This window comes from Arachis ipaensis, chromosome B6 (assembly GCF_059453495.1).
Source record: "Arachis ipaensis isolate K30076 ecotype BB chromosome B6, ASM5945349v1, whole genome shotgun sequence".
NCBI lineage: Eukaryota > Viridiplantae > Streptophyta > Magnoliopsida > Fabales > Fabaceae > Arachis > Arachis ipaensis.
In genome coordinates, this window is record NC_142441.1 from 135,662,591 (window position 1) to 135,681,806 (window position 19,216).

General features: G+C 39.9%; 1 non-coding gene and 1 pseudogene across 1 annotated transcript; both read left to right on the forward strand.

The window, feature by feature from the left end:
* The first annotated feature begins 2,366 nt into the window (after positions 1 to 2,366).
* LOC148562848 (uncharacterized) lies at positions 2,367 to 4,239 on the forward strand (annotated as a pseudogene).
* A 5,542-nt stretch (positions 4,240 to 9,781) lies between these two features.
* LOC148562849 (small nucleolar RNA R71) lies at positions 9,782 to 9,889 on the forward strand. Its single transcript, XR_015887765.1, has one exon. It is a non-coding gene; the product is annotated as a small nucleolar RNA R71 (small nucleolar RNA).
* The last annotated feature ends 9,327 nt before the right edge of the window (positions 9,890 to 19,216 follow it).

Below are 19,216 nucleotides of genomic sequence, written 5' to 3' on the forward strand. Positions count from 1 at the left end.
AATTGCGAGGCGAAATTGTTATCAAATTTTGATAATTTTTATACAAATCTAATTAAAAAATTAAGATATTTTCATTCTTAGAAACTGATGAACATACACAAATTTTTTTTTTTATGATTTTGGTTGTAAATGACCCAATTTTTTTAAAGAATAAAAAAAGTTTAAAAATTAAACTTTATTTTGACTTTTATTATAATTTTTTAAATAATTATCTAAATATTTTTATAAAATTCATATACTATACTAGTATGACACTTATAAAAATTATGTCAAATTTTTAAATATTTAAAAACATATTTATAGTTTTAGTTTTTCAATAATATTTTCGTCAATGTCCAACTCTTTCAGGATATTTTTTTTTTATAATTTTCTCTATTTAGAAAACTGTTCCAAGAGTTACTTGAAATGGTAATTTGGGGTTGAACGTGAGGTTCAAACTCCTTCTAAGACAGCGTCTAACTTGTGCTGGTGTTGAGGTGCCGCCGTCTGAGTTCCTCGTGAGGAGGTGGGGATGGTACTTGCAAGAGACTCCAATACTTAAGTTAGCAAGGACTTTTAGCAGATTTTTAATAGATTGGGACTTGACTATATATGAGGGGTGTCAGTGTATTTATAGTAGAGTAGATAATCACTTTTTGGAGTAGTTCTACCTTTGTTGGTGGATAGCCGTTCCCTTTGTCTTGGAAGTTTGTTGAGATCTACTTTCTAGATGAGATAGAGATAGTAGAAGATATTTAGGGAGGTAGTTATAGGGGTGTTCAAATCCAAACCGATCTAAATTAAACAGCACATCCAATCCGATCCAAACCAAAAACCGATTAAAACCGCACTAATTCGGATTTGATTGGATTCTATTTTTTGTAAACCGCTGGATTGGATCGGATTTCGGATCTACTTTTCATAACCGATCCAATCCAATCCAAACTGCACAATGTGCTATAATATTATTATTTTATTATTATATTTACAATTATACTTATAATATGTTCAATTTGTTATACATTTTTCTATTATTCATGTATTATTATTATTATTTAATAAATATTTTATGTTGAAAATGTTATTTATTTATTTATTTATTTTAACTAACCTATAATTTTATTTCTATTATTATGTTATCGTTAGTTTTTTAAGATATTGTTAAGACTTGTTATGTCATTTTTTATTATTTAAAATTTGATGTTGAGACTTGTTATATGTATTTAATTTTTTTATTTAAAAAATCGCAAATCCAAACCGATCCAAACCGCTTGTAATCGGATCGGATCGGATCGGATTTCCAAAAAAAAATTCATCCAATCCAAACCGCACCGCACATAAATTAAGCGTTCGGATCGGATGACTTTTTCCCTTAAAACCGAACCAAACCGCACCGCGAACACCCCTAGATAGTTATTTATTTAGATAAGTAGGGTTAGACCTCCCTTGTCGCGCCCGACTTCTTATGAGGTCGGGCAAGTAGAAGAGGCCACCATTTTTTGGGTGGGCCTTTATCTTATTGGACATGGCTTTATGTTTTTGAGTCAGGGTATGAACAATGCCCTTCCTTAAGTCTGAGCTTTTACAAGGTCGGGTTCAAGCATTTGTGGCTTTAATTTTCTTTGGGGTATCCGCCTTCAGGAGGTTGGTTATTTCTTGGGATTCATGCGCGTCATTAAAAAGGGGTGCGAAATGTCTCTTTTGCCCTTTCGTTCCTTATAAATACTTTATTTCTTCCTTTTTTCTTCCTTTTTTCGTTTTCCTCATCTGTTTACTTTTTCGTATTCTCCTTATTCCATTTCATTTTTTCGTCTTCTCTTTCTTCCATTTTTTGTTTGTGTGAAGAGAGGACCGTTCATGTTTCTGCAGTTTGACGTGCCCTTTTATTTTTGCACTTCTTTAAAATTGGTGCTCTTATCTATTTTTTTTTTTGTTTTTCTACATTCTAGTATATAGAATGAATGGTAGTTGCAAAATATTACTTGTGATTGTTACTCTAACTCTGGGACTTTGCATTCTTGAGAATCTGAATTTTTTATTTATTTTTTTTAAAGATTTGAAAAGATTTCATTGTTGTTACTGGTGATGTGGTCCTAATTATGGGGTTTTATATTGCCCCAAATGATGCCATTTTCATGTGTAAGAGGCATTACATAGTTATTTTGGTGTTTTGGGAGGGTTTCACAATGTTGGCTCGACTTCTTTTGGATTTTATGAATGCATGTGTTACTGTTGTTTACGTCCGGAAAGTTAATGTCGACTTGTGATGTTGACTCAACCTTCTAATTGCTTTAGTTTGCTTTGCTTTGCTTGATTTGTAGTGATTTTTTTTTTTATTTTATTGTGTTGTAAGTGTAGTTTGTATGTCTCATTCAGTAATTTACAGCATGTCGACTAAGGTTCCGTCCGATTTGAATTGGGTAGATTTATCTGTTCTTACCCCTGTCCCTATTATTGATAATGAATATGTCGAGACCTTTCGTAGGCATCATAGGCTATGCTTAAGTCGGGAGGATGAGAGGAACTATTAGATTGTTGTTGCCGACCCTGAGGACAGAGTCTGCTTTTTCCGACTTGATAGGTCAGAACGACATTTCATATATATCTATGATTGTTTTTTCACAAAGTTAGAGGTTACCTTCCCTTTTTTGAGTTTGAGTCCGAGGTCCTTAGATGCTGCAACGTTGCCCCTACTCAATTACATCCTAATTCTTGGGGTTTCTTGAAAATATATCAATTTCTTTGTCGAGAGCTAGATATTCGACCTTCTCTCAATGTCTTCTTTTATCTCTTTGTGCTCACCAAACCCTTTAGTTCTAAAACACTAGGTTGACTGTCTTTCCGTGCTATCTAGGGTAGAAAAGTCTTTGCTATCTATGATGAATCCTTTCATGACTTCAAAAATTACTTTTTAAGGTTTGAACTGTTGAGGATGTCCGACCATTTTTCTTGAATGATGAGGATGAACTGGTCTTCCTTTTGTATTGGGAAGACAACCATGTGATAGTTAAGTACAACTCAGATGATTTAGATGAGGTAGAGTCGAGTGTGTTCGGGGTGTTTCAGGAGTTCTGAGGTCGAGCTCCTTATCTAGACACAAAGAGGTATTTAGGGAACCCGAGCCATCTTCAGTCAGAGTTAGATAGTTTCCTCTTCCCTTTATAGATTCTGCTGATGACTAATGTTCCTTTGTTTGGATGTTGCAGAAAGGATGGCTCCTAAGTCAGTTGCCATGAAGACGCTTCGTTCTACCAGAAAAACGTTGTTACGTGAAACATTCAATTGAAAGAAGTTGGTGACCCCGACGTCCTGTCCTCGCCTTCGAAGTCAGACTTAGGCCCTTCATCTTCTCAGAAGATTATTCCAGACCTGACCTCTCAATCTATTCCTCCTCTCGGCCCGACCAAACAAGTAACTCGGCCTCCCCCTATTATTGACGAACCAAATCCTAAGAGGTGCAAGACCTCAGAGTCAGGGAGCATATACGAGCAGGGCTTTCATGGCCTTGCGTGGAATAAAAAGCACATCCTTCCTCATAGCTATATTAGCATGGATGATGTGGCCATTAAAAGTCACATTCAGCTCTTAGCATGAGGTGGAGTTCGGACAGCGGATATATGTGTAGCCTTGGCCAGAGAGTTGGAGAAGACTCCCCTTAATGCCACACATAGTTCTTTGGTGGCATCTCAGGCCGAGGTATCCTTGTTGAAGGAGACAAAAAAGGAGCTCGATGAGGAGAGAGACGCATTGCTTTTCGACCTTGGTAAAGCTCGGGCCAAAATCAAACATGCGGAGGCTGCTTTGACTATGTCGGAGGGGTTGAAGAAGAAATCTGAAGAGAGTTATACTCGTGTTTTTGGGGAGAAGCTCGATCTTGTGGATGAAATTACTAAATCCCGAGACAAATATACGGAGCTCGATGAGTCTGTGACCGAAGGTATGGACGAGATGGTTGTAAATCTGAAAGCCCAGTTCCGAGTTATTGCTTCCGAAGTGGACCTTTCCCTGATCAGTCCGAACAACATAATGGTAAATAGGATGATCATTCCTGCTCCAGATGATGATGAGAATGATATCCCTTCGCTTGACCCAAAGGCTTCGGGGGCATAGGTCGGTCAGACTTCCCAGGATCCTGAGCTTCAACACAGAGGCAAGCTTGTTGGTGGCAAACTCCTTCCTCGTCCAAATCCTGCCGTGCTTGTCTCTGAATACGATCCGACTTCCTCCATTCACGCCGAGGATCCTGTCACAAGGAAATAACTTAATCCTTTGTAAACTTTATTTTTCGTAGCTCTTGAATGGCCTGATCCGTGGATCTTTGTAGTGGTTGATTTTGAACAATTTTATTTTGTCTTAGTTGTAGTTTTAAACAACTTTAGAAACTTGTTAAAAAAAACCTTTCTTCACTACTTTAATAGTGATTCTTTGGTATAAGTGATTGAGTCTTTTGAAATATGTTTTAGCTTGTACAGCTGTTTAGTTGAAAGATTTTGTTTCGACAACCTTTGTTGTTGTTTTTCACTAAGTTGGAAATGATGTCGGCGCAGTAAATCGGTCTTTTCCAGACCTTTCATATATAAATATTATATTTCCCATTATATGTTCTGACTTCATGTAATCAGACTTTTGCCAAGTTACTTTTTCATTTCGTTTTTGTTCTGACCTGTTTTTGAGGTCGGTTTACAATTTGTTTACATAACTTCTTACCTTAATTTGTATCTCGTTGCTTCATCCTGCCGACCATATAGGTTGGTCAACGATTTTTGCGATTTTTTTAGTTTGAATTAATGAGTTTGAGAATAAGAAATCTGGTAGAAGAAATATCTTATTATTAAAGAAAGAAAAGGGTTTACAGAAATTTGCTGCTAAAGATTTTCTAACAATTCCTAGGCCTTGCTGTGATGCCTCATTAAAACCCCCTTCTGGAACTTTTCGAGAAAAAAACCATGAAGTCGAAAAGAGTACATTAGGGAGCAAGGTTTGCTTCCCTAACTATAATACCTTTTTAAGTTACATGCCTGCCACGACTTCAGGAGCTCGTTCCCTTATAAGTCAGACACCTTATAGTAACCATTTCTTAAGACCTTGGCGACCTTGTAAGTCCCCTTCTAGTTTGCTGTGAGCTTTTTCTCGCCCGACTTTTGAGCTCTGATGTAATTTCGAATCAGTATAAGGTCGTTGGGGGCAAGGTTTCTCTTGATTACTTTCTGGTTGTACCTTAAACCTATCCTTTACTTTAATGTTTCTTCTTTGATCCGAGCTTGTTCTCGGACTTCTGAGAGGAGGTCAAGTTCTTCCTTTTGTTCTTGGATATTGACCACTTCATTATAGAATGTAACTCTTGGAGATTCTTCAACGATCTCTACAGGAATCATGGCTTCTATGCCATAATCAAGTTGAAAGGTGACTCTCCTGTTGTTAAATGAGGAGTTATCTGATATGCCCACAGAACTTGAGGAAGCTCGTCTGCCCATGCTCTGTTTGCATTTTGTAGTCAGCGTTTCAACCCAGCCAATATTACTTTATTTGCCGCTTCAGCTTGACCATTGGCTTGAGGGTGTTCTACCGATGTGATTGGTACTTGATCTTCAGGCTAGTTACCAAATTCCTAATGGTTGAGTCAGTGATATACCAGACCTTGTGGAACTATTCTTATAAAGAAATTTCAGACTTTGTTGGGTTGTGATGGTCACTAATGATTCTGCCTCAATCCATTTAGTAAAATAGTCAACTCCTACTATGACGTATTTTACGTGTCTTGGAGCTTAAGGGAATGGTTCGAAGAGATCGAGACCGCACTTTACGAATGGCCATGGTAAGGTGACGCTGATGAGCCCTTTAGGAGGTGTGACATGGAAGTTGGCATGCCTTTGGCAAGGAGGGCATTTTTTGACAAACTTAGCTGCTTCCCTTTGCAAGGTCGGCCAAAAGAAGCCAACTCGGATCACCTTCTTGGCTAGTGAGCGGGCTTCTAAGTGGTTTTCACATATGCCATTGTGTACTTCCTCTAGGACCTCTTTGGTGTTAGAGGTTGGGACGCACTTTAATAGAGGCATTGATATCCCTCTCTTGTATAGAATATTTTGGACCAGAGTGTAATTTTGTGCTTCCCTTATGGTTTTCGTGCCTCATTTTCATCTTCATGAATGATATCAAATTTAAGATAGTTGACTATGTGAGTCATCCATCCTAAATTTTGGTTGAATATGGCCATTACTTCCAAGTTGTCATCTCCTTTTGACATTGATGGTGCATGGAGAGTTTCCTAGATGAGACTTCTATTGTTGCCCCTCGCCTTGGTACTGGCTAACTTGGAGAGGGCATCTGCTTGAGCATTGGATTTCCAAGCTATATGTCATACCTCTCTTTTTGAGAACTGTGCTAGTTGTTCCCGTGCTTCTTCTAGGTACTTTTTCATATTGGGGTCTTTGGCTTGATAAGTACCATTAACTTGGGAGGTTATTACTTGAGAATCATTAAACACTATCAACCTTTCTACCCCAACTTCTTTAACTAGTTTTAAGCCAGCAAGTAAGGCTTCATACTCTGCTTGGTTGTTAGAAGCAGAAAACTCAAATTTGAGTGGTAGTTCGATCTGAGTTCCTTGCTCATTTTCTAAGATGACTCCGGCTCTGCTTCTGGATTTGTTGGATGATCCATCTACATATAGGTCCCAAGTCGTAGGACTTCCTCGACCTTCAGTATACTCGGCCACAAAGTCGGCCAGATACTGGGACTTAATTGCTATCCGAGCTTCATATCTCAAATCAAATTTGGACAGTTCCACAGCCTATTATAGCATCCTTCCTGCAAGGTTCGTCTTTTGTAGAATGTGCTTCATGAGTTGTGGTATGAGCCTGAACGTAAGGTCGGAGCCATATGGAGGTGAGGATAAGAGCATACGCAAACTTTTCTATCTTTTGATAGTTTAGTTATGCTCTTTGTAGGGCTTTGCTCACGAAGTAAATAGGCTGCTGTCCATTTTCAACTTCTTGGACCAGGGCTAAGGCTATAGTTCAGCTTGCAACTTCCGAGTAGAGGGCATGCTCTTCTCCAGTAATAGGTTGGGTTAGTATTGGCGGTTGACCCAAAAATGCTTTAAAATTCTAAAAGCCCTATTCGCTTTCATGGGTTCATTCAAATTGGTTCCTGTTCCGTGGGGTTACCTGAAACTGAAAGTCGATCTCGAATGAGATATTTGAGTGTGATCGGAGCTGTTAGATCCGACTTGCTGAATCTTGAGATACTGCTTGATCCTTGGTCACCGGAGGGTGGTGGTCCCTGCAAGAGACTCCGATGCTTAAGTTAGCACGGGCTTTAAGCAGGTTTTTTGTGTAGAATCAGAGGGTGAGTTATACCTGGGTGCTCCAGTGTATTAATAGTAGTGTGGAGTGACCTCCCCTGAGATAAGTTAGTTATCTTATCTTATCTTTTTGTGGGTGAGTCCACTTTATCTTTGGCCAGCCGCCTTCAGGTGGGCTGTGATCTTCTGCTTTGGGTCTGCTCAGGCCCTTATAGCGATTTGGCCGATCTCTTTGAGGAAGAGGTCGGTGACGAGCCAACCTTATAAGAGGTCGGTCGTTTTTGTCTTCGTGCAATCCGGATCGCCTAGCTCGACCCAGGGTATGAACAGTGCCCCTGTTTGAGCTTGGACCTTTCCATGAGGTCATGCTTTCTGAGCTTTGATCTCTTTGGGGAAGTCGTGCTCAAGCATCTAGGTCCAATCTGTTCTTCTGTTCGCGAGTTGTGTTTGAATGCGAAGCATTTTTTGCTTTCGCTCCTTTATTGCTGCGTCTGTTTCTTGAAGGGGTTACTTTCTTGGGAATACGCACGCGCCTTTAATGCCTATTAATTGGGCTTTCATTTTGTTTTGCCGTTTCTTTTTCCTCTTTAAGCTTTTGTTTTGAAATCAAAGAGGAGGTTTTGCTCTTAGTTTCAGCTTCCTTCTCCTTTCTGTTTCGTTTCATCCTTCGATCTTGCCCCTAAGCTCATTTCTTTCCTAAAATTTGCTTTTGGTTTGTTCGTGCATTTCTCTTGCTCAGCAAAAGAAGCTTCCTTTCCTTCATCCTCAAGATCGTTCCTTTCTTGGTTTTTTGGAACTTCCATTATCTTTGGTGAAGATTGTTTCGTGGCTTCTTTTCAGAGATGGTTAAATCTTCGAATTCTATGAAGTCCTTTCGGAAGGCCAAGAAAGCGATGGCGGCCCAAAATCTGACACATAAGACGTCAGGGGAGGGGTCTTCGGCACAGCTGCCTCCGAAGAAGCCGGCAGCTGAGTCTCAGGGTCCGAGGAAGATTATCCCGACCCCGAGAGTTCAGCCAATTCTGTCCGACCCGTCTCAGACGACCTCTGGTGCTGCCTCCTCTCCTACCGCTGCTGGTCCTCCTCCCAAGAAGCAAAAGACTGTTGGGACTTATAACCTTAATGACAAAGAATTTGATGGTGTAGCTTTTGCCAAAGAATTGATTGCTCCCCATGGGAAAGTCCCTATGGACGACATTTCGATCCTTCACCACCTTGACTTCATAACGAGCAATAGCATTCGGATGTCTAATATTGGTGCGGCCTTATCCCGAGTTGTCCAGGAGTCTCCACTTCATGCTACCAGAGCTTTTATGGAAGATGCTAAGTGTGAATATGATAGGATTAAGACTTTGAAAGACGAGCTGGATGCCAAGGTGGCTAAATTGGAGCTTGAGGTAATTTCTGTTGAACCAAGGTATTCAGTTGATTGATGAGCAATGGAGGTTCATCCTCCCAAGTCTCATTACCAAATAATTTGGCATTCAGCTTCACGATTGCTCCTAGATACTGAGCAACTTGCTCTTCAACAATATCTTCATCCTCTTCAGAGGAAGAATACTCATCAGAGCTCATGAATGACAACAGTAAGTTCAGTGGAATCTCTATGGTCTCTGTATGAGCCTTAAATTCCTTTGGTTCCTCAATAGGGAACTCTTTAGTGGCCAGTGAATGTCCATTGAGGTCTTCCTCACTGGAATTCACTGCCTTTCCCTCCTCCATAGGTTCGGCCATGTTGGCTATATTGATGGCCTTGCACTCTCTTTTTGGATTCTCTTCTGTATTGCTTGGGAGAGTACTAGGAGGAGTTTCGGCCACTCTTTTACTCAGCTGACCCACTTGTGCCTCCAAATTTCTGATGGAGGACCTTGTTTCAGTCATAAAACTGAGAGTGGTCTTAGATAGATCAGAGACTATGGTTGCTAAGTCAGAGAGGCTCTGCTTAGAATTCTCTGTCTGTTGCTCAGAAGATGATGGAAAAGGCTTGCTATTGCCAAACCTATTTCTCCCACCATTATTATTGAAGCCTTGATTAGGCTTCTGCTGATCCTTCCATGAGAAATTAGGATGATTCCTCCATGAAGGATTATAGGTGTCTCCATAGGATTCTCCCATGTAATTCACCTCTTCCGTTGCAGGATTCTCAGGGTCATAAGCTTCTTCTTCAGAGGAAGCTTCCTTAATACTGCCGGATGCAGCTTGCATTCCAGTCAGACTCTGAGAAATCATGTTGACTTGCTGAGTCAATATTTTATTCTGAGCCAATATTGCATTCAGAGTATTAATCTCAAGAACTCCTTTCTTCTGAGTTGTCCCATTATTCACAGGATTTCGTTCAGAAGTATGCATGAACTGGTTATTTGCAACCATTTCAATGAGTTCCTGGGCTTCTGCAGGCGTCTTCTTCAGATGAAGAGATCCACTAGCAGAGTGATCCAATGACATCTTGGACAATTCAGACAGACCATCATAGAATATACATAAGATGCTCCATTCTGAAAGCATGTCAGAAGGACACCTTCTGATCAATTGCTTGTATCTTTCCCAAGCTTCATAGAGGGATTCACCTTCCTTCTGTCTGAAGGTTTGGACTTCCACTCTAAGCTTGCTCAACTTTTGAGGTGGAAAGAATTTGGCCAAGAAAGCATTGACTAACTTTTTCCAAGAGTTCAGCCTTTCTCTAGGTTGTGAGTCCAACCATATCCTAGCTCTGTCTCTTACAGTAAAAGGGAAAAGCATAAGTCTGTAGACCTTAGGATTAATCCCATTGGTCTTAATAGTATCACAGATTTGCAAGAATTCAGCTAAGAACTAATGAGGATCTTCCAATAGAAGTCCATGAAACTTGCAATTCTGTTGTATTAGAGAAACTAATTGAGGCTTAAGCTTAAAGTTGTTTGCTCCAATTGCAGGAATTGAGATGCTCCTTCCATAGAAGTCAAAAGATGGTGCAGTAAAGTCACCAAGAATCTTCCTTGCATCTCCACCATTGTTATTGGGTTCGGCCATGTCTTCTTCTTTTTCGAAAATTTCTGTAAAGTCCTCTCCAGAGTGTAGTGCTTTAGCTTCTCTCAGCTTCCTCTTCAGAGTCCTTTCAGGTTCAGGATCAGCTTCAACAAGAATGTCCTTATCCTTGTTCCTGCTCATATGAAAAAGAAGAGAACAGAAAAGAAGAGAAATCCTCTATGTTACAGTATAGAGATTCCTTTATGTGAGTAGAAGAAGAGAAAATAAAAGAATGAGGTAGAGAGAAAATAAAGAGAATTCGAACACAGAGAGAGGGAGAGGGTTCAAATTTTAAGAAGAAGAGAAGTGTTAGTAATTAAATAAAATAAATAGAAAGAGATGAGGGAGAGAGTATTCGAATATTAATTTAAAAGAAAAAATTTTGTTTTTATTTAATAAATTAAGTTAGAATTCGAAATTATTAAAAGAATAAGATTAAAATTTAAAACAATTAGTTAATTAAAAAGAATTTTGAAAAAGTTATTAGTGGTTTTTGAAAATTAGAGAAAGAAAAGTAGTTAGGTGGTTATGAAAAAGATAAGAAATAGTAAACTTTTAAAATCAAACAAAAAGTCAAGTAGTTAATTGAAAAAGGTTTGAAAATCAATTTTTTGAAAGGATAAGAAGTTAGAAAAGGATTTTGAAATTAAATTTTGAAAAAGATATGATTGAAATTCATTTTGAAAAAGATTTGAAAAGGAAATTAAAAAGATTTGATTTTTGAAATTAAAGTTGATTACTTGACTAACAAGAAACTAAAAGATATGATTCTAGAATTTAAAGATTGATCCCTTCTTAATAGGCAAGTAACAACTTGAAAATTTTTGACTCAAAATATTAAATGTTAGTAATAATTTTGAAAATATGAAATAAAAATAAGAAAAAGATTTTGAAAATTAATTTTGGAATTTTCAAAAAACACGAAGGAAAAATGATAAAAGATTTGATTTTGAAAAAGATTTGAAAAAGATAGAATTTTTAATTTGAAATTTTGACTTAACTAACAAGAAACAACTAAAATTTAAAACTTTTGACTAAATCAACCCAAAATTTCGAAATTTATGAGTAAAATAAGGGAAATATATTATTTTTTATTTTTGAATTTTTAATGAGGAGAGAGAAAAACAACAAAATGACACAAAACATAAAAATTTAAGATTAAAACAAATAATGCATGCAAGAACAATTTGAATGTCAAGATGAACACCAAGAATACTTTGAAGATCATGATGAACATCAAGAACATATTTTTGAAAATTTTTAAGAAAAAAAAGATATGCAAGACACCAAACTTAAAAATTTTTAAACTTTAGACACTAGTAATTAAAAAATGCATATGAAAAATAAGAAAAGACACAAAACAAGAAAATTTAAAGATCAAACAAGGAAAAACATCAAGAACAACTTGAAGATCAATGAAGAACACAATGCATATATTTTCGAAAATTTAAGAAAGATTAAAAAGATGCAATTGACACCAAACTTAAAATTTGACACTAGACTCAAACAAGAAACACAATTTTTTTTTTGTTTTTATGGTTTTATTTTTTATTTTTTGTATTTTTTGAATTTTTTTTTGGAAAAAGAAATAAAGAGATACAAAATTTTTAATAAGAGTTCCAGGAATCATGCAATGTTAGTCTAAAGCTTCGGTCCAAAAGAATTAGACATGGCCAAATGGCCAGCCAAGCTTTAGCAGAGCATTACATACAACAGCCAAATTGATGGGAACCAAAAGGCTCCTGTAAAGATAAGTGGAAACCTCAGTCCAAAAGATTAGACATGGCTTAACAGCCAGCCAGGTTTCAACATATCTTATGAAACTCTAGAATTCATTCTTAAAAATTCTGAAGAATATATTTTTTTGAATTTTTCGAAAACTAAATTTTTTTTTGTATATTTTTTTCGAAAATAAAAAATAAAAATAAAAATAAAAAGCTTAAACATAAAATAAAATTACCTAATCTAAGCAACAAGATGAACCGTCAGTTGTCCAAACTCGAACAATCCCCGGCAACGGCGCCAAAAACTTGGTGTGGAAAATCGTGATTCACACTTTTCACATCTCTGCACAACTAACCAGCAAGTGCACTGGGTCGTCCAAGTAATAAACCTTACGTGATTAAGGGTCGATTCCACGGAGATTGTCGGCTTGAAGCAAGCTATGGTCATCTTGTAAATCTCAGTCAGGCGGATTCAAGTGGTTATGAGGTTTTGATAATTAAAAGATAAATAAAACATAAAATAAGATAAAGATACTTATGTGATTCATTGGTGGGAGTTTTAGATAAGCTTCTGGAGATGCTTTGTTGCTTCTGAACCTCTGCTTTCCTATTGCCTTCTTTCAACCATGCGTGCTCCCTTCCATGGCAAGCTGTAAGATCCTCTCAGTGAAAATGGTCTTCTACAGTTTCTGCACGGCTAATCAACTGTCGAATTTCTCGTCTCGGATGAAAAATACCAGGCACAGCTACCGCATGGCTAATCATCTGTCGGTTCCCGCTAGCGTCGGAATAGGATCCATTGATCCTTTGGCACACTGTCACTGCGCCCAACATTCGCAGGTTTGAAGCTCGTCACAGTCATCCCTTCCCGGATCCTACTCGGAATACCATAGACAAGGTTTAGACTTTTTGTATCCCAGGAATGCTGCCAATTAGTTCTAGCCTATACCACGAAGATACTAATCTCACGGACTCAGTCCGTGTATTAGATATCCAAGAGAATATACTCCGGATGTCGTCCAATGACTACGTTGAACATCATGTAGACCGCTTTGTGGTTGTTAGGTGCGCGGATCTTGGCTAAGCGAGTAACGAAGATTGGGTAATTGTCACGGGTCACTCCTTCATTCTGACTTAACTGAATTAAGTACGAGAGTATATCTTGGAGAAGAAGTAGGCATGAATTGAATAGAAAACAGTAGTAATTGCATTAATTCATGAAGAACAGCAGAGCTCCACACCTTAATCTATGGGGTGTAGAAACTTCACCGTTGAAAATACATAAGAGAAGGAGGTCTAGGCATGGCCGAATGGCCAGCCCCCAAAACGTGAACAATGTGTTCCAAAACTGATCAAAGATATAAAATAAATCTCTAAAAGTAGTTTTTTTACTAGACTAGTAACCTAGGGTTACAGAAAATGAGTAACTAAGTGCAGATAGTGCAGAAATCCACTTCCAGGGCCCACTTGGTGTGTGCTTGGGCTGAGCATTGAAGCTTTCATGTGCATAGGCTGTTTCTGGAGTTAAACGCCAGCTTGGGTGCCAGTTTGGACGTTTAACTCTAATTTTGGTGCCAGTTTGGGCGTTTTACGCCAAGAAGTTTTAGGCTGGCTTTGAATGCCAGTTTGGGCCATCAAATCTCGGGCAAAGTATGGACTGTTATATATTGCTGGAAAGCCCAGGATGTCTACTTTCCAACGCAATTGAGAGAGCGCCAACTGGGCTTCTGTAGCTCCAGAAAATCTATTTTGAGTGCAGGAGGGTCAGAATCCAACAGCATCTGCAGTCCTTTTTCAGCCTCTGAATCAGATTTTTGTTCAGGTCTCTCAATTTCAACCAGAAAATACCTGAAATCACAAAAAAATACACAAACTCATAGTAAAGTCCAGAAATGTGACGTTTGAATAAAAACTAATAAAAATATAATAAAAAGTAATTAAAACACACTAAAAACTATGCCAAAATAATGCCAAAAAGGGTATAAATTATCCACTCATCAGGTGCCGCTGCTGACGCGACTTCGGATCCTTGATGATTCCTTATTATAGCTTTGTTTTGTATTTTGGTATAGTCAGACTTGTGGATTTTGTTGAACCTTTTTGTATATTTCTGTGGCTGACTCTTTGGCATTTAGGTGCTTCCTAGCAACTTTATTTCAAAAACAACACTTTAAACTCTTGGGCTGCCGTTTAGGCAGCTTTTGAGTCTTTAATGCTTTAATTTGTGTTTGAATGATATATTAACTCTGCTTGTGACGATATGCTTTATATTTGTTTTTCAACCCTTGTTTGGAGGGGATTGCTCTTCAACCCTTATATAGGCACTTTGGGTTTCCTTGGTTTGGCACCCCTTGAGGTGGGGTTTGCCTTGGTTTCCCTTGTGGTGGCTACCTCATCTGTATCGTCTTTGCGACTTGTCGTCCAAACTCTTTAGTCGAATTCCAAATAACTTTTTAGGTAGTGTACTCGTGTGGATGACTTTTTATGCTTTTTCCTTTTGAGTAATATCTCCTTTCAGGAGTTTTGTACCCTTTTTGGCTAGGCGTTTTGACCCTTGGGCTTTCTGACCTCTTGGACTCCTATCTATTCTCTTTTTGTACTTGTCTCTTTAGGTCGTCCCTTTTTGGTGTCGACCTGTATGCCTTTACTGTCCTGGCTTTCAATCGTATTCCAACCAACATTTTAGGTAGTGTTCCTATGGGGAACCTTTTCTTTATAGTTTGTTTGGACGACTTTTTAGCCTTCTTCTGACTTGTGCTTTTGCTTTTTAAGTAATGTCTTTTTCGAGACTTTGTACCTTTCAGCTAAGCACTTGGCTTTTTAACCTTTCTTTGGCCTTTTTTTGTCCCTTTTCAGTGATCCTTTCATTGGTCTGACTTCTCTGTCGGGTCTTCTTAAGTTATTTTTAGTAATCTCATTTTTAGTTAGACCTCGTCAGGTCACTTTTTATGGGTTACTTTTTATAACTTCTTGCATTAACTTGCTTCTATCGCTTCACCTTGCCGACCTTTTTGTAATCGAGCGATGAATTTTTGCGTTTTATGAGCTTAGATTAATGCGTCTTGGTAGAAAACTTTTAGAAAATTGATAACTTTCATTCAATTAATAATGAGAAAAATAAATAAAAGTGTGTACATATGAGTGCTCGGGCAGTTTTTAGATCTCGGCTTGGCGCCTCTTTAAAAAATCTTTTTTAGGAAAAAGAGTGCGCCTTGACCTAAGATCTTTACTATTTTCTAGCTATAGTACCTTCTTAGGTTACAGGCATGCCATGACCTCGGTAGCTCTCGCCCTTCGAGGTCGGACACCTTATAGTAGCCTTTTCCTAGTACTTTTGTAACTGAGTATGGCCTTTTCCAGTTAGCTGCTAGCTTCCCTTCTCCTGACCGACCTGCTCCGATGTCATTTCGGATTAAGATGAGATCGTTAGTGGCGAAGCTTCGCTGGATTACCTTCCGATTATACCTTAGAGCCATTCGACGCTTTAAGGCTTCCTCTCTGATCCAACTCTTTCTCGGACTTCTGGAAGTAGGTCGAGCTCTTCCCTTTGAGCTTGGGAGTTGGTGTCTTCGTTGTAGAGGATCACTCTAGGGGATCCTTCTTCTATTTCCACGGGAATCATTGCCTCCATTCTGTAAGCAAGTCAGAATGATGATTCTCTGGTGGTTGAGAGTGGAGTTGTCTGATATGCTCATAGGACTTGCGGGAGCTCTTCGGCCCAAGCTCCCATGGCGTCCTGTAGTCTCCATTTTAACCCAGCCAGTATGACTTTGTTGGTGGCTTCCGCTTGTCCATTGGCTTGTGGATGCTCTACAGAGGTGAACTGGTGCTTGATTTTCAAATCGGCTACCAGGTTTCTGAAGCCCGTGTCAGTGAACTGAGTGCCATTGTCAGTGGTAATGGAGTATGGGACCCCAAACCTTGTGACAATGTTTCTGTACAAGAACTTCTGACTTTTTTAGGCGGTGGCAGTGGCTAAAGGTTCAGCCTCAATCCATTTTGTGAAACAGTCTATTCCTACAATGAGAAACTTGACTTGCCCTGATCCCTGAGGGAAAGGTCCGAGGAGGTCGAACCCCCCACTTTGCGAATGGCCAGGGTGAAGTGAAACAAATGAGTTTTTCGGGTGGTGCAATGTGAAAGTTGGCGTGCTTCTGACATGGGGGGCATGTTTTGACGAACTCTATTGCTTCCTTTTGTAGGGTTGGCCAATAAAAACCAGCTCGGAGTACCTTTTTGGAAAGAGCTCGCGCTCTGAGGTGGTTGCCGCACATGCCACTGTGGACTTCCTCAAGAACTTCTCTCGTAGCGGAGGTCGGGATGCATTTTAGGAGGAGTGTAGAGATTCCTCTCCTATATAGGACGTCGTGCATTATGGTGTAGTACTGTGCTTCTCGTGCTAGCATTTTTGCCTCCTTTTTATTCGCGGGAAGTGTTTCAGACTTGAGATAGCTGACTATGGGAGTTATCCACCCTTGGTCCTGGTCTGATATGCTTAAGACCTTCTTTTCTTCCGAGGTTGATGGATTTTGTAGTGTTTCCTGGATGAGGCTTCTATTATTACCCATTGGTTTGGTGCTGGCTAGTTTTGAAAGGGCATCAGCTCTGGCATTTTGTTCCCAAGGTATATGTCGGACCTCATATCCCTTAAATTGTCCAAGCTGTTCTGTAGTTTTGTCTAGGTATTTCTTCATGGTGGGATCCTTAACTTGGTAACTCCATTCTATTTGCGAGGTGACTACTTGTAAATCGCTGAAAATGGTAAGCTTCTAAGCTCCTACCTCCCTAGCCAGCTTCAAACCAGCTAGTAGGGCCTCGTATTTAGCTTGGTTATTTGAGGCGGGGAATTCGAACTTTAATGAGAGCTCGATTTGGGTTTCCTGATCGCTTTCTAAAATGACGCCTGCGCCACTCCCGGTTTTGTTCGAGGAGCCATCTACGTAAAGGCTCCACTTTATGGGGGTACCCAGGGTGTCAGTGTACTCAGCGATGAAGTCGGCCAGGTACTGAGACTTGATAGTTGTCCGCGCTTCATATTTGAGGTTGAATTCGGATAACTCGACCGCCCATTGTAGGATTCTTTCAGCTATGTCTATTTTCTGTAAGATACCTTTTATGGGCTAGTTGGTCCGTACTCTAATGGTGTGAGTTTGGAAGTATGGTCAGAGCCATCGAGTAGTGAGTATAAGGGCGTAGGCAAATTTTTCAATCTTTTCATAGTTTAGTTCGGCCCCTTGTAAAGCCTTACTGATGAAGTAAATGGGCTGTTGCCCATTTTCGTCTTCTCTGACTAGTGCTGAAGCTATTGCCTGACTTCCTACGGCAAGGTATAGGATTAGCTCTTCACCTTCCCTGGGTCGGGTCAGGATGGTGGTTACCCCAGGATTGTCTTGAAGTCTTGGAAGGCTTGTTCACATTCTGGGGTCCATTCAAACCTCTTTCCTTTCCTTAGTGTTGTGGAAAAAAGGAGAGATCTTAATGTCGATCCATCTAGGAATCTGGACAGAGCCGCTAGTCTTCCGTTGAGCTGCTGGACTTCTTTGACACAGGTCGGACTTTTCATGCTAAGTATGGCCTGGCATTTATCCGGGTTTGCTTCGATCCCTCTTTGAGTGAGCATGAAGCCTAGGAATTTGCCGGCTTCTACTGCGAAGGTGCACTTTGTGGGGTTAAGTCTCATTCCATGCTTTCTTATGGTGTTGAACACTTCAGTGAGGTCGGATAGCAATGTTTCCTCTCTTTCTGTCTTTACCAGCATGTCATCTACATAAACCTCCATCAGCTTTCCGATGTGATTGGTGAACACTTTGTTCATCAATCTTTGATATGTAGCCCCTGCGTTCTTGAGTCTGAAAGGCATGACTACGTAGCAGTAGTTTGCTCTTGGGGTTAGGAATGAGGTTTTCTCCTGGTCGGGTTGATATATCGGGATTTGGTTGTATCCCAAGTAAACATCCATGAAGGAGAGGTACTTGTATCCCGATGAAGCGTCGACTAGTGTGTCTATATTCGGGAGTGGGTAAGGATCTTTTGGGCAGGCTTTGTTGAGGTCGGTGTAATAAGTGCACATCCGCCACTTCTCATTTGACTTGTTAACCAATACTACATTGGCTAGCCATAATGGATATTTTACCTCCCTTATGAACCCTGCTTCCAACAAGGCCTGTACCTGCTCCTCTACGGCTTGCGACCTCTTTGGACCAAGCTTTCTATGCCTCTGTTGTACTGGCCGAGACCCAGGATATACGGCTAACTTATGACACATTAATCTGGGATCAATACCGGGCGTGTCAGCAGCCTTCCATGCAAAAAGGTCAGAATTATCCTTTAGGAGCTTTGTTAGCAGCTCCTTTAGGTCTTCATTTAGATTCGCCCCTATGTTTGTTATTTTGTCTTGAGTGTCTCCAATTTGAACTTCTTTGGTCTCTTCTTCCGGTTGAGGGCGGAGTTCTTCGCGAGGTCAGATTCCCCCGAGTTCTATAGTATTGGTTTCTTTTCCTCTGGGATCGCCTTTAAGGTTTAGGCTTTCATTGTAGCAGCGTCGCGCGAGCTTTTGGTCTCCCTTTGTGGTAACAATCCCTTCTGGCATCGGGAATTTCATGCATAGGTGCGGAGTGGAGACCACCGCGGTGAGCTGATTTAGCGTTGTCCGACCTATGAGAGCATTGTAGGCAGAGTTCACATTGACTACAATGTAGTCTATACTTAGCGTTCTAGATCGTGTTCCTTTTTTGAAGGTAGTGTATAGCGAGATGTACCCAAGTGGTTGAATTGGGGTATCCCCAAGCCCGAACAGACTATTAAGGTATGCTCTGAGTTCCTTTTCCTGTAGGCCGAGCTTGTCGAAGGCAAATTTGAACAGGATATCCGCAGAGCTTCCTTGGTCGACTAATGTTCGATGAAGGTTGGCATTGGCTAGTATGATGGTAATGACCACGGGGTCATCATGCCCCGGGATGATGCCTACGGCGTCTTCTTGAGTGAAGGTGATAGTGGGGAGGTCGACCGACCTGTCCCCTCCTTCGACATGGTACACCTCTTTAAGGTGTCTTTTGCGGGATGACTTAGAGATCCCTCCTCCTGCGAATCCTCCATTTATCATATGGACATGTCTCTCAAGGGTGTGAGGGGGACGTTCAGCTCGTCCGACCTCTTTATCCCTTATTCTTTTTTTTGGTTCGTCTGCTCTGTTGGCTAAGAACCA